This window comes from Leucoraja erinacea, chromosome 23 (genome assembly GCF_028641065.1).
Source record: "Leucoraja erinacea ecotype New England chromosome 23, Leri_hhj_1, whole genome shotgun sequence".
NCBI classification, from domain to species: Eukaryota; Metazoa; Chordata; class Chondrichthyes; order Rajiformes; family Rajidae; genus Leucoraja; species Leucoraja erinaceus.
The window spans coordinates 5,908,416-5,920,778 of record NC_073399.1 but is presented as its reverse complement, the minus strand read 5'-3'; the positions used below and the strand labels follow the sequence as shown (position 1 = coordinate 5,920,778).

Here is a 12,363-nt window from a genome sequence, read left to right as displayed (position 1 = left end):
ATTATTTCATAGCCTTTTGTCTTTTTCCATCTCTGGAATTTGTCCACCCATCTACTAATCAACCACCTGTATCCTTGCATTGTCTAGTCCCCATCTCTCTTCTAGCTTTCTCTTCCCCCTCCACCCCCCCAACTACTATCATCTGAAGAAGGGTCCCGACCCAAAACATCACTCAGCCATGAAAGAGAGAGACATTTCAAATAGGTGTCTTTGAAGCCTGGGAATTTTGTCTCCCAATGGGCCTCATGGATATAAATTTGCTGAATCCAGCCCAAATAATGAACATTTGGATGATATGAGATTAATTTCCATTTGAGGTCATAACATATCAATCATTATACCATCCACTATTCCTGCTACACATTATATTTGGCAAAATTTGCAAGCCAATAGTTTCAACAGATGCCCACAGTCATTCTGAAAAGAATTTCATGAAAATGTTTCCTGGTCTTAATGTTATGGAAACATTCGAGGAAACATCAAAACTCAAAATCCTCAACTGGAAGAGAGATAATTGTGATAACTGCAGTCCCAAGTGATCGGAAACAAACTGCCAATGAAAAGAGTAAACAGGCAATGTAAGTTACCAAGAATACATCGTTTTCAAACTAGGCTCGGCACAATGAGACAGAGTGCTGCGTGGAGAGACAAGAAAGTCAATCCAAATCTGGAACCCTTGGATAACAATGGGATAGTTACTAAAATAAATAGAAATGGCGCATGCTAAATTTCGACTATTGAAAAAAGCAAGAAAATAGGCAGTGCAGATGGTGAAGAGCAGCACCGAGTGAAGATCGCAAGGATGGGATGATATACGCACCTTTAAGGACGCTTAAGCCAGATATTTTGAGCCAATGATCATTTCATGTGGGATGGCAGCCTTTATTTAATTTTCCTTCCTACAAATTTATTAAAAGAGAATTTGATTACAAGTCTGATATTCCTGATATTCCAATTGTATTAACCGTTGTGATAATGCATTTAGAAAATTGCGCACAGCTTAGATTCCCAAACTGAGAAAAGATACACATAAGTTGAGTACAGCTGAGGTTCACCAAATTCATTTACAATATATATTAATGATTTAGACGAGGGAATTAAATGTAACATCTCCAAGTTTGCGGATGACACAAAGCTGGATGGCAGTGTGAGTTGTTTCCTCCTGGGTGAGGAATTTTCAGTCAAGTACACACAACTCCAAGAGACTGCAGATTAAAAAATAATGTTTAAGCTTCTGAAATTATACCCATTGTTTTATTTAATAGCCTGGGATATAGTAGCTTTGGTTAAAGATTTTATCCGGATATATTTAGCTGCTTTCAAAGATGCCAAATCCCTTAATATCTCCTATTCTCTATGGCTTATTCCATCTAATATTTTACATATTTTCTCTTTAGCTAATGCTTCACCACTTTTCCTCTCCTTTGTAAATAAAGTAACAAGGTATCCTTTTAGAATGTTACTTTAGCTATGCAGCCGCACATGGGTTATTATTTTAGTCCCTTTGTTATCCTCTTGCCCTTTATATAGATCACATGTTTTTGATTCTTCCTTGATATTACCTTCCTGGTAAAATTTCTCTAGTAAAAATACATGATACAAAATAATAAAAGTATTTAAAAAACAAGCGTTTATTCACATGTTTAAAGCGAAATTTATTATAAATACCATCGACCTAACCTTCAATGGTACTAACTTTAAAATTTTAAACATTCAGACCAGATGTAATTGGTTTTAGTTTAGTTTAGTTTATTATTGTCACGTGTACCGAGTAAAGTGAAAAGTTTTATGTTGCGTGCTATTCAGTCAGCGAAAAGACTATACACGAGTGTACTGTACGCCTTGCTGCCTTACAGGTCAGTCCCGGTGGCACAACGGTAGAGTTGTTGCCTGACAGCGAATGCAGCGCCAGAGACCTGGGTGCGATTCCGACTACGGGTGCAGTCTGTATGGAGTTTGTACTCCATGATCTGCGTGGGTTTTCTCTGAGATCTTCAGTTTCCTCCCACATGAAGTACAGGTTTGTAGGTTAATTGGCTTGGTATATGAAAAATTGTCCCCAGTGGGCGTAGGACAGTGTTAATGTCCACTGGTCGGCGGGGACCTAGTGGGCCGAAGGGCCTGTTTCCGCGCTGTATCTCTAAGCTAAATTATATGGCATAAACAAAATAAATTGCTCCATCCACCAATGGCTGTAATAATTTCTTAGTTTGGTGAAACAATAATCATTTTAATCTGCTTGGGCCAAGAAAAAATCTTCACTGACGTCTCATTTACCACCCCAAAATCCCTTTCACCATTTTGAATCGTCAAAGCCAGAGTTCACAGATATCGACAGCCTTGAGGCTGTGCATCTAGAGCACACAATGCCCCACCTTAAGCAGTGGAGGAAACACCTCAGAACTGCCTACCCAATCACCCTGAGAGTCACCAACAGTCTCACCCATGTAAAAGTCTGTAATTCTCACATTGGCCTCTTCCGCCACCTCAGACCACACAGAACTGGAATGGCAATGAGCCATCCTCAATCTGGAGAGAATCATTATGGGGGCCTGTGATTACATCATAATATTGTGATCCTGTAGGCCAATTTACTTTGTAATTACCTCATCAGGGCATTCTATGCATAGTGAGCTAGCAGATCAGCTGTTTTCACACTTTCAAGCCATCACCGGTATTCCTATGATGCAATTTAAATTGGTATATTCATATTAGAAGTGTAATGTTACAAGAAACTTTATAATGGTTTATTTTTCAAGCACTTTTAGAGTCACTCACAACCATTGAAATGTTTGGCAAACAAAAAAAATATTGATTTATGTTTTGCAGAGGACACAATAATTTCTACAATCTTCAATTAACAATGGAAGGTAACAGAAAAAAATCCTTTCCAAAATACAACTGAAATTAATCTTGCAATCCCATTTCGCAGTATGAGAAACATAGCAATTGCTTAATGTCAAGAATAATCAAATGTTGCTAATAGATTTTAACATCCTGTCGACATAGTAAGTTTTAAAATGCAATACCTTGTTCATCTGAAGCCTAATAAATAAGTTTAATATAATATTTAATTTTCACCGAAACAGAAATGAAACGTTCCTCTTCCCATGGTCACTTTGTTATTACTCTAAATAATGTATCAGGATATTTGATACATTATAAATAAGGAAGATATCATCTCTAAAAGAGCTTCAACATTATTTTGCAACCTTAATTAAAATCTTCCAAGTTAATTCCCCTTTACTTTGTGTTATATGCCATCCAGGTTGCCTCCCGAAGTAGTCTATACTCAGAGATTTATTGTTATCCATGAGCTTAGTGTCTAAAGGTCAAGAGTTATATTACAGTGTGTGTGAAAATCTTTAGAACATTGAATTGCTCCCCAAAATCCACAAACCTGACTGTCCCAGTAGACCCATTGTCTCTGCCTGTTCATGCCCTACCGAACTCATTTCCACATACCTTGACTCCATCCTATCCCCCTTGGTTAAATGCCTCCCTACCTATGTTCAAGACACCTCAGACACTCTCCGTCGTCTCTACGCATTTCATTCTCTAGGCCCTCATCCTCTCATCTTCACCATGGACGTCCAGTCACTCTACACCTCCATCCCCCACCAGGATGGTCTCAAAGCTCTACGGTTCTTCCTCTACCGGAGAAGCAACCTATACCCGGCCACTGATACTCTCCTCCACCTAGCGGAGTTGGTCCTTAAGGTTCGTAAGGTTCATTTATTGTCACATACCCCGTAACGCTGCTCTCTCTCCCCATCCCCCCACTCGCAACAAGGGCAGAGTCCCCCTGGTCCTCACCTTTCACCCCACTAGCCGTCACATACAACAAGTAATCCTCCATCAGTTTCGCCACCTCCAACGTGACCCCACCACTCGCCACATCTTCCCATCTCCCCCCATGTCTGCTTTCTGCAAAGAGCGCTCCCTCCGTAACTCCCGTGTCAATTCTTCCCTTCTCTCCCGTACCACTCCCTCCCCGGGCACTTTCCCTTGCAACCGCAAGAGATGCTACACTTGTCGCTTTATCTCCCCCCTCGACTCCATTCAAGGATCCAAACAGTCGTTCCAGGTGCGACAGAGGTTCACCTGCATCTCCTCCAACATCATCTATTGCATCCTCTGCTCTCGATGTCAGCTGATCTACATCGGTGTGACCAAGCGGAGGCTTGGCGATCGTTTCGCCGAACACCTCCGCTCGGTCCGCACTAACCAACCTGACCTCCCGGTGGCTCAGCACTTCAACTCCCCCTCCCATTCCGTATCCGACCTCTCTGTCCTGGATCTCCTCAGAGCGAGCAGCACCGGAAATTGGAGGAACAGCACCTCATATTCCGCTTGGGGAGTCTGCATCCTGGTGGCATGAACATTGAATTCTCCCAATTTTGTTAGCCCTTGCTGTCTCATCCCCTTCCTATCTCTCCCTCAGCCCTTGGGCTCCTCCTCCTCCTCCCCCCTCTTTCCTTTCTTCTTCCCCCCCCCCCCCCCCCATAAGTCTGAAGCAGCATTTCGGCCCGAAACGTTGCCTATTTCCTTATTTCCTTCGCTCCATAGATGCTGCTGCACCCGCTGAGTTTCTCCAGCATTTTTGTGTACTTTATCTATGACACTCATGATTTATACACCTCTATCGCATCACCCCTCATATGTAATAAAATGCTAGCCTGTCCTACCTCTCCCCCTAACTCAGCCCTTGAGTCTGGGTAACATCCTCAAATCTTATCTGCACGCTTTCCAGTTTTAAGTTTTCCATTCAGATTTTTTTCCAACACCCTTTTGAACAACAAAATAATAATCTTTCCACCTTTATGGATGAACCCAGCAATGAAAGTCATTTGAACCTGAGCAGTGGGAAAATATACAAAAACAACAAAATTAGCATGAATTGTTAAAGACATACATTACCTAACCTAGCGCAGGCTCAGCGATCGTTTCACTGAACACCTCTGCTCAGTCCGTTTTAACCTACCTGATCTCCCGATGGCTCAGCATTTCAACTCCCTCTATTATTCTCAATCTGACCATTCTGTCCTGGGCCACCTCCATTGTCAGAGTGAGGCCCAGCACAAGTCAAGTCAAGTCGAGTCAAGTCAAGTTTATTTGTCACATACACATACGAGATGTGCAGTGAAATGAAAGTGGCAATGCTCGCGGACTTTTGTGCAAAAGACAAACAACCAAACAACCAAACAAATTATAAACACAACTTCAGATAGCCCTTGCTTTCTCTCTCCATCCCCACTAGTCTTAGTCTCCGCCTATATTCTATCTTTATCCCGCCCCCTCCCCTGACACCAGTCTGAAGAAGGGTCTCGACCCTTCTCTCCAGAGATGCTGTCTCCCCCGCTGAGTTACTCCAGCATTTTGTATCTACCATTACCTAACTAAGTTGATAGAATTTTAATAAGTGGCCAATAAAATTCACTGCTGGGAAGATTGACGTTGTTTTGGCAGGATGTAGGGCAGAATACCAGTGGGCAGAATACTTTCCCTCAATTAAGGCTGTGTCACACCTGGATGATGTTTACTGTATAAACTTTATTTTCGGTGGAAATCACATTACTGCCATTTCATCAACTTTTAGTTCATCCAGAGATACCTCAGTTTATCACCAACCATTTCTTCTTTGATCGTCATCCGTCCCATATCATGACATTAACAATGATCTGGTACCATTGATAACGGAGACTCTCGATCGCGCAGGCATCTTATTTAAACACGACCCGAACTTGCACAGTTGTCAGCACGTAATGTTCTTTAAGGTATATCAAATTTGTTCAAATGTACCCGTCTATATTTTATTAAGATGTGGAACACAGTGCAACATTTGGAAAGTTTCCTCAATTATCTGAGCACGTTAACAGAAGTTACTTCAATCTAACGATTCCCGCTTTGAGATTTTTTTCAATATTGACTAATTTCTGCGCGGATGTAAATTCAGGAAAACGCTCGCGTTCTGCGCAGTAGGGTATATAAAATGATGCAGCTGATTATGCTAATAGTGATACAGGACCCTGTGAAGGTCATTTCTTAACCAGCTGTTTGAAGGACAATCAGTGTGCCAGTCAACAACGTGTAACATTGCAATTGATCATAATCAAATTTCCTATTTAATTCTATACAAACGATTATTTTACCTTTCACGCAATGCAACTTGTCTGATTCCGCCGATTCCTCTTCATCCAAAGATGCGGCAACAATCTGCAAGAACAGAAATAAAGAGGAACCGCCGTGATTATTAAAACCTAGAGGCACATTTTGGAAATGATAACCACAGGGTTTGTAAATTAATTTCATTTCATCGGAGCCATTATACAAATACCGTCTCAGAATATAATCGCAAATGAAAACCAATACAGATCCATCATGTTATGCATAACGGAATATGTGAACAACTAATTTACAACACGGCAAATTTTATCGTGTATAATTATACCAAAAACTCCCGATTAGCGTGAAGAAAGTCAGGGAGGAAGAGAACCGTTGGTTGCACCCCAGAAGCCGCCAATGTACTGTCAGGCAATTTATATACCCCTTTTATTGCCTGTGCAGCAAGCGTGGTCCCTATTTGGACTTTGGTAAGTACGACGGGTGGATTTCGTTGTGGGATTAACTATCGTTTTCTCGTATCAGGATAAATTTAGAGAAGCTATGTCAGTAGTTTTGGAGGAATTCTTCAGCGATTAATCCAATCATCATCATGTGTCCAGAGACTTTGCACGGAAAACATGTGACATGTTTCTGTGGTCATAAGAAACTTCCAACAGATGGAACATTTGGGCGAGGAACTCTGCATCAGCAGAAAGTACAAACACGTGTAAAATGCGTTACCGTTTCCTAATCGTCGCTGGTTTTAAAGACAAAACCAGAAACTTAATTTGGACGTTGTGCTAATATATGGCGTTTTCCTGAATTGTACCCAATAAATGAAAATACAGAGCGTGTTTGCCCCAACTTTGCACAAACCGCTTACGGAAATTAACAGATATGACAGGATCCAGCGTTTTTGGAACAGCGTTTCTTCCACCGGTTGAAGAACTTTAGGAAATCACAGGCAGTGGCACAGGGGCGCAGCTGGAAGACCTGCTGCTTCACTGCGCCAGAGACATGGGTTCGATCCTGATTTCGGGTGTTGTCTGTGTGGAGTTTGCACGTTCTCCGTGTCCACCGGTTTCCTCCCAAATCCCAAAGACGTGTGTGTTTGTAAAATTGCTCCTAGTGTGTAGGGACTCGATGAGAAAGTGGAATAGCATGGAACTAGATTGAACAAGCTAATCATAGAATTTGTAAAATCATTTAACCAGCAACCACTTCTTCAAACCAGCATGTTATTGATACAAGCAGTGGAGAAATACATTGATTCCCCATGACAAAGATGGACCCAACCTCCTGTCTACATCTTTAGTTATTCGCAGTTATGGACAATCTATTCCTATAATTATTATATCCTTATAGGGTGGATATTCCAATGTGGTAGTTATAGGGATTTTGCCAAGTAAACTGCATTCCTGTTAGACCAATGGAAAGTTCTGCATTTCATTTCTACCATTTACTTGTTAATTCTCAGAGAGAACAAATTAAAGCCAGATATCCAAGTTGTCTGCTAACAACCTTGCACTAATTGGACTAAGTTTTCTTAACATTATCCTAAGTTTTCCTAAAACCAATTTAGAAACAATACAGTGGCAGTGATTATTTATGATCACAAGAATGACTAGTGTAAGATGCTGTTATTTGTGTCAATAGAACTTCCTAGATGGATCTTTATGAGAGGGTAAGATACAAGAACAAGATCTGAAAGTCTGGAAGAGATAGTTCATGTTCATAAGTTAGAGGATCAGAATTAGACCATTCGGCCCATCAAGTCTACTCCGCCATTTGATTATGACTGATGTATACTTCCCCATTCTCACCATCCCCGACCTCTACCTCCGCTACATCGATGGCTGCTTTGGTGCCACCTCCTGCACCCACACACAACTGACTGACTTCATCCGCTTCACCATTAACTTCCATCCGGCACTCAAATACACCTGGACCATTTCCGACACTTCTCTACCATTCCTTGACCTCACTATCTCCATCGCAGGTGATAGACTTCTGACCGACATCCACTATAAACCCACTGACTCCCACGGCTATCTGGACTACACTTCTTCCCACCCTGCTTCCTGTAAGGACTCCATCCCCTACTCCCAATTTCTCCATCTACGCCGCATCTGCTCCCAGGATGAGGCGTTCCACACCAGGGCATCTGAAATGCCCTCATTCTTCAGGGAACGGGGGTTCCCCTCTCTCACCATGGATGAGGCTCGCACCAGGGTCTCTTCCATATCCCGTAACGCTGCTCTCTCTCCCCATCCCCCCACAACAAGGGCAGGGTCCCCGTGGTCCGCACCTTTCACCCCACTAGCCGTCACATACAACAAGTAATCCTCCGTCAGTTTCGCTACCTCCAATGTGACCCCACCACTCGCCACATCTTCCCATCTCCCCCCATGTCTGCTTTCTGCAAAGAGTGCTCCCTCCGTAACTCCCTTGTCAATTCTTCCCTTCTCTCCCGTACCACTCCCTCCCTGGGCACTTTCCCTTGCAACCGCAAGAGATGCTACACTTGTCCCTTTATCTCCCCCCTCGACTCCATTCAAGGACCCAAGCAGTCGTTCCAGGTGCGACAGAGGTTCACACCTGCATCTCCTCCAACATCATCTATTGCATCCGCTGCTCTCGATGTCAGCTGATCTACATCGGTGTGACCAAGCGGAGGGTTATGGCGGTTCTATACTTCCCCATTCTCCCACCTTCGCCCCATAACCCCATAAGAATCTATCAATCTCTGCCTTAAAAATATCCATTGACTTGGCCTCCACAGCTTTCTGAGGCAATAAATTCCACAGATTCACCACTCTCTGACTAAAGACTCATAATCTCCTTTCTAAAGATACATCCTTTTATTCTGAGGCATTGCCTCTGGTCCTGGGCTCCCCCCCTACTGGAAACACCCTTTTTACATCCACTCACCAAGGAAGACACAAACAATCTCCCAGAAGTACTGGAGGACAGAGGATCTAAGGGGGTAGAGGAACAGAAAGAAATTTTCATTAGGTGAGAAATTGTATTGGGTAGGCTAATGGGACTGAAGGATGATACATCCCCTGGGCCTGATGGACTGCATCCCTCATGGAGGTGGCTCCAGAAATAGTGGACGCATTGGTGCCCATTTTCCAATGTTCAATAGATTCAGGATCAGTTCCTGTGGATTGGAGGATAGCTAATGTTATCCTACTTTTCAAGAAAGGAGCGAGAGAGAAAACGGGGAATTGCAGACCAGTTAGCCTGACGTCTGTGGTGGGAAAGATTCTGGAGTCAATTATTAAAGAGGTAATAATGGGGCATTTGGATAGCAGTAAAAGGATTAGTCCAAGTCAGCATGGAATTATGAAAGGAAAATCATGCTTGACTAATCTTCTGGAATTTTTTGAGGTGTGATAAGTAAAATGGATGAAGGGGAGCCAGTGGATGTAGTGTATCTAGACTTTCAGAAAGACTTTGATAAGGTCCCGCACGGGAGACTGGTGACTAAAATTAGAGCACATGGTATTGGGGGTAGGGTGTTGACATGGATAGAAAATTGGTTGGCAGAGAGGAAGCAAAAAGTAGGAGTGAACGGGTCCTTTTCAGAATGGCAGGCAGTGGCAAGTGGAGTGCCGCAAGGCTCGTTGTTGCAGCTGCAACTGTTTTCCATACATATTAATGATTTGGAAGAGGGTATTAGGAGCAACACTAGCAAGTTTGCGGATGACACAAAGCTGGGTGGCAGTGTGAACTGTGAATAGGATGTTGCAGGGTGACCTGGACAGGTTGAGTGAGTGGGCAGATGCGTGGCAGATGCAGTATAATATAGATAAATGTAAGGTTATCCACTTTGGTGGCAAAATCAAGGGGGCAGATTATTATCTCAATGGGGTTAGGTTAGGTAAGGGGGAGGTACAGCGAGACCTGAGTGTCCTTGTACACCGGTCACTGAAAGTTGGCGTGCAGGTACAGCAGGCAGTGAAGAAAGCTAATGGAATGTTGGCCTTCATAACAAGAGGATTTCAGTATAGGAATAGAGAGGTTCTTCTGCAGTTGTATTGGGGTCTGGTAAGACCACATCTGGAGTATTGCGTACAGTTTTGGTCTCCTAATTTGAGGAAGGACATCCTTGTGATTGAGGCAGTGCAGCGTCGGTTCACAAGATTGATCCCTGGGATGGCGGGACTGTCATATGAGGAAAGATTGAAAAGACTAGGCGTGTATTCACTGGAGTTTAGAAAGATGAGGGGGGATCGTATTGAAACATATAAAATTATAAAAGGACTGGACAAGCTAGATGCAGGAAAAATGTTCCCAATGTTGGGTGAGTCCAGAACCAGGGGCCAGTCTTAGAATAAAGGGGAGACCATTTAAGACTGAGGTGAGAAAAAAACATTTTCACCCAGAGAGTTGTGAATTTGTGGAATTCCCTGCCACAGAGGGCATTGGGGGCCAAATCACTGGATGGATTTAAGAGAGAGTGAGATAGAGCTCTAGGGGCTAGTGGAATCAAGGGATATGGGGAGTAGGCAGGCACGGGTTATTGATTGGGGACGATCAGCCATGATCACAATGAATGGCGGTGCAGGCTCGAAGGGCCGAATGGCCTCCTCCTGCACCTATTTTCCATGTTTCTATGGTAATCCTACACCAGCACACCCACGTTCCTTTATACCTCTGATTTCTGAATTCTCTCCCCATTTAGAAAATAGTCTACACCTTCATTTCTACTACCAAAATGCATGACTCCACACTTTGCTGCACTGTAATCCATTTTCCACTTCTAGGCTCACTCTCCCAATCTATCCAGGTCCTCCTGCAAAGTCCCTACTTTCTCTACACTTCCTGCCCCTCCACCTATTTTTGTACCATCTGCAAACTAGGCCAGAAAGTTTGCAGATATCATCCAAATCATTGCAATACAATGTGAATGGTAGCAGCCCCAGCACTAACCCCTGCGGAACACCACCAGTCACTGGTAGCCAACCAGATCCAGCCCCCTTTATTCCTGCTTTTGCCTTCTGCCATCCAGCCAACCTGCTATCCATGCCAGCATCTCCCCCCGTATCATGTGCTCTCATCTTCTTTAGCAGCCTCACGTGTAGCACTTTATAAAAGCCCTTCTGAAATTCCATATAAACAACAGTCACTAACTCTCCTTTGTCTGTCCTGCTATTTACTTCCTCAAAGAATTCCAATAGGTTCATCATGTAAGATCTCCATTTCACAAAACCATGCTGACTTTAGCCTACTTGATCATGACCATCTTAGTACTCAGAAACCTCATCCTTTATATGGATTCTAAAATCTGACCAATCACTGAAGTCAGGCTAGCCAGCTTATAATTTTCACTCTTCTACATTGCTCCCTTCTTGAATAATGGAGTGATATTTACAATTTTCCAATCCTTTGGAGCCTCTCCTGACTCTAGTGATTCTTGAAAGATCACTACTAATGCCTCCACAATCTCTAAAGCCACCTCTTTCAGAACCCTGGGATGGCTTATCCACCTTCAGACCTTTTAGCTTCTAAAGTACTCCTTGTGGCCCTGTCTCACGGTGCGAGTCCACCCACGAGTGATCCCGAGTGAAAGAAAAAATCAAACTCGTGGTTGTCTACGAGATTCCAAATTTATGTTCACGTACATAAACGAGTTCCCACGTGTATGTCTAAGTTTGCCGTTTACTTCTCATTTCTGCGATGTACCAAGTTCTTCTCCCGAGTTACCAAGTTCCTCTCCCGAGTTACTCTTGAGCCAACAACGACTACCGATGTGTGGACATGCTCTAGATGTCAGCTGATCTACATCGGCGTGACTAAGCGGAGGCTGGGCGATCGTTTCGCCGAACACCTCCGCTCGGTTCACAAGAACCTACCTGACCTCCCGGTGGCTCAGGTCTTCGACTCCCCCTCCCATTCCCCATCCGACCTCTCTGTCCTGGGTCTCCTCCATGGCCAGATTGAGCAACACCAGAAATTGGAGGAACAGCACCTCATATTCCGCTTGGGTAGTCTGCATCCTGCGGGCATGAACATTGAATTCTCCCAATTTTGTTAGCCCTTGCTGTCTCCTCCCCTTCCGCAGCCCTCGGGCTCTCCTCCCATTCCTCAGCCCTCGAGCTCCTCCTCCTCCTTTTTCCTTTCTTCTCCCCGCCACCCCCCATTAGTCTGAAGAAGGGTTTTGGCCCGAAACGTTGCCTATTTCCTTTGCTCCATAGATGCTGCTGCACTAGCTGAGTTTCTCCAGCATTTTTGTGTAACCTACAAACCTGT

The 12,363-nt window shown here is 43.6% G+C and overlaps 1 long non-coding RNA gene across 1 annotated transcript; it reads right to left on the bottom strand.

The window, feature by feature from the left end:
• Window positions 1-190: 190 nt before the first annotated feature.
• LOC129708140 (uncharacterized) lies at window positions 191-6,504 on the bottom strand. The gene is made up of 3 exons (XR_008725293.1): window positions 6,452-6,504; window positions 6,153-6,216; window positions 191-899 (listed from the first exon to the last, which is right to left on the bottom strand). It is a non-coding gene; the product is annotated as an uncharacterized LOC129708140 (long non-coding RNA).
• Window positions 6,505-12,363: the final 5,859 nt, after the last annotated feature.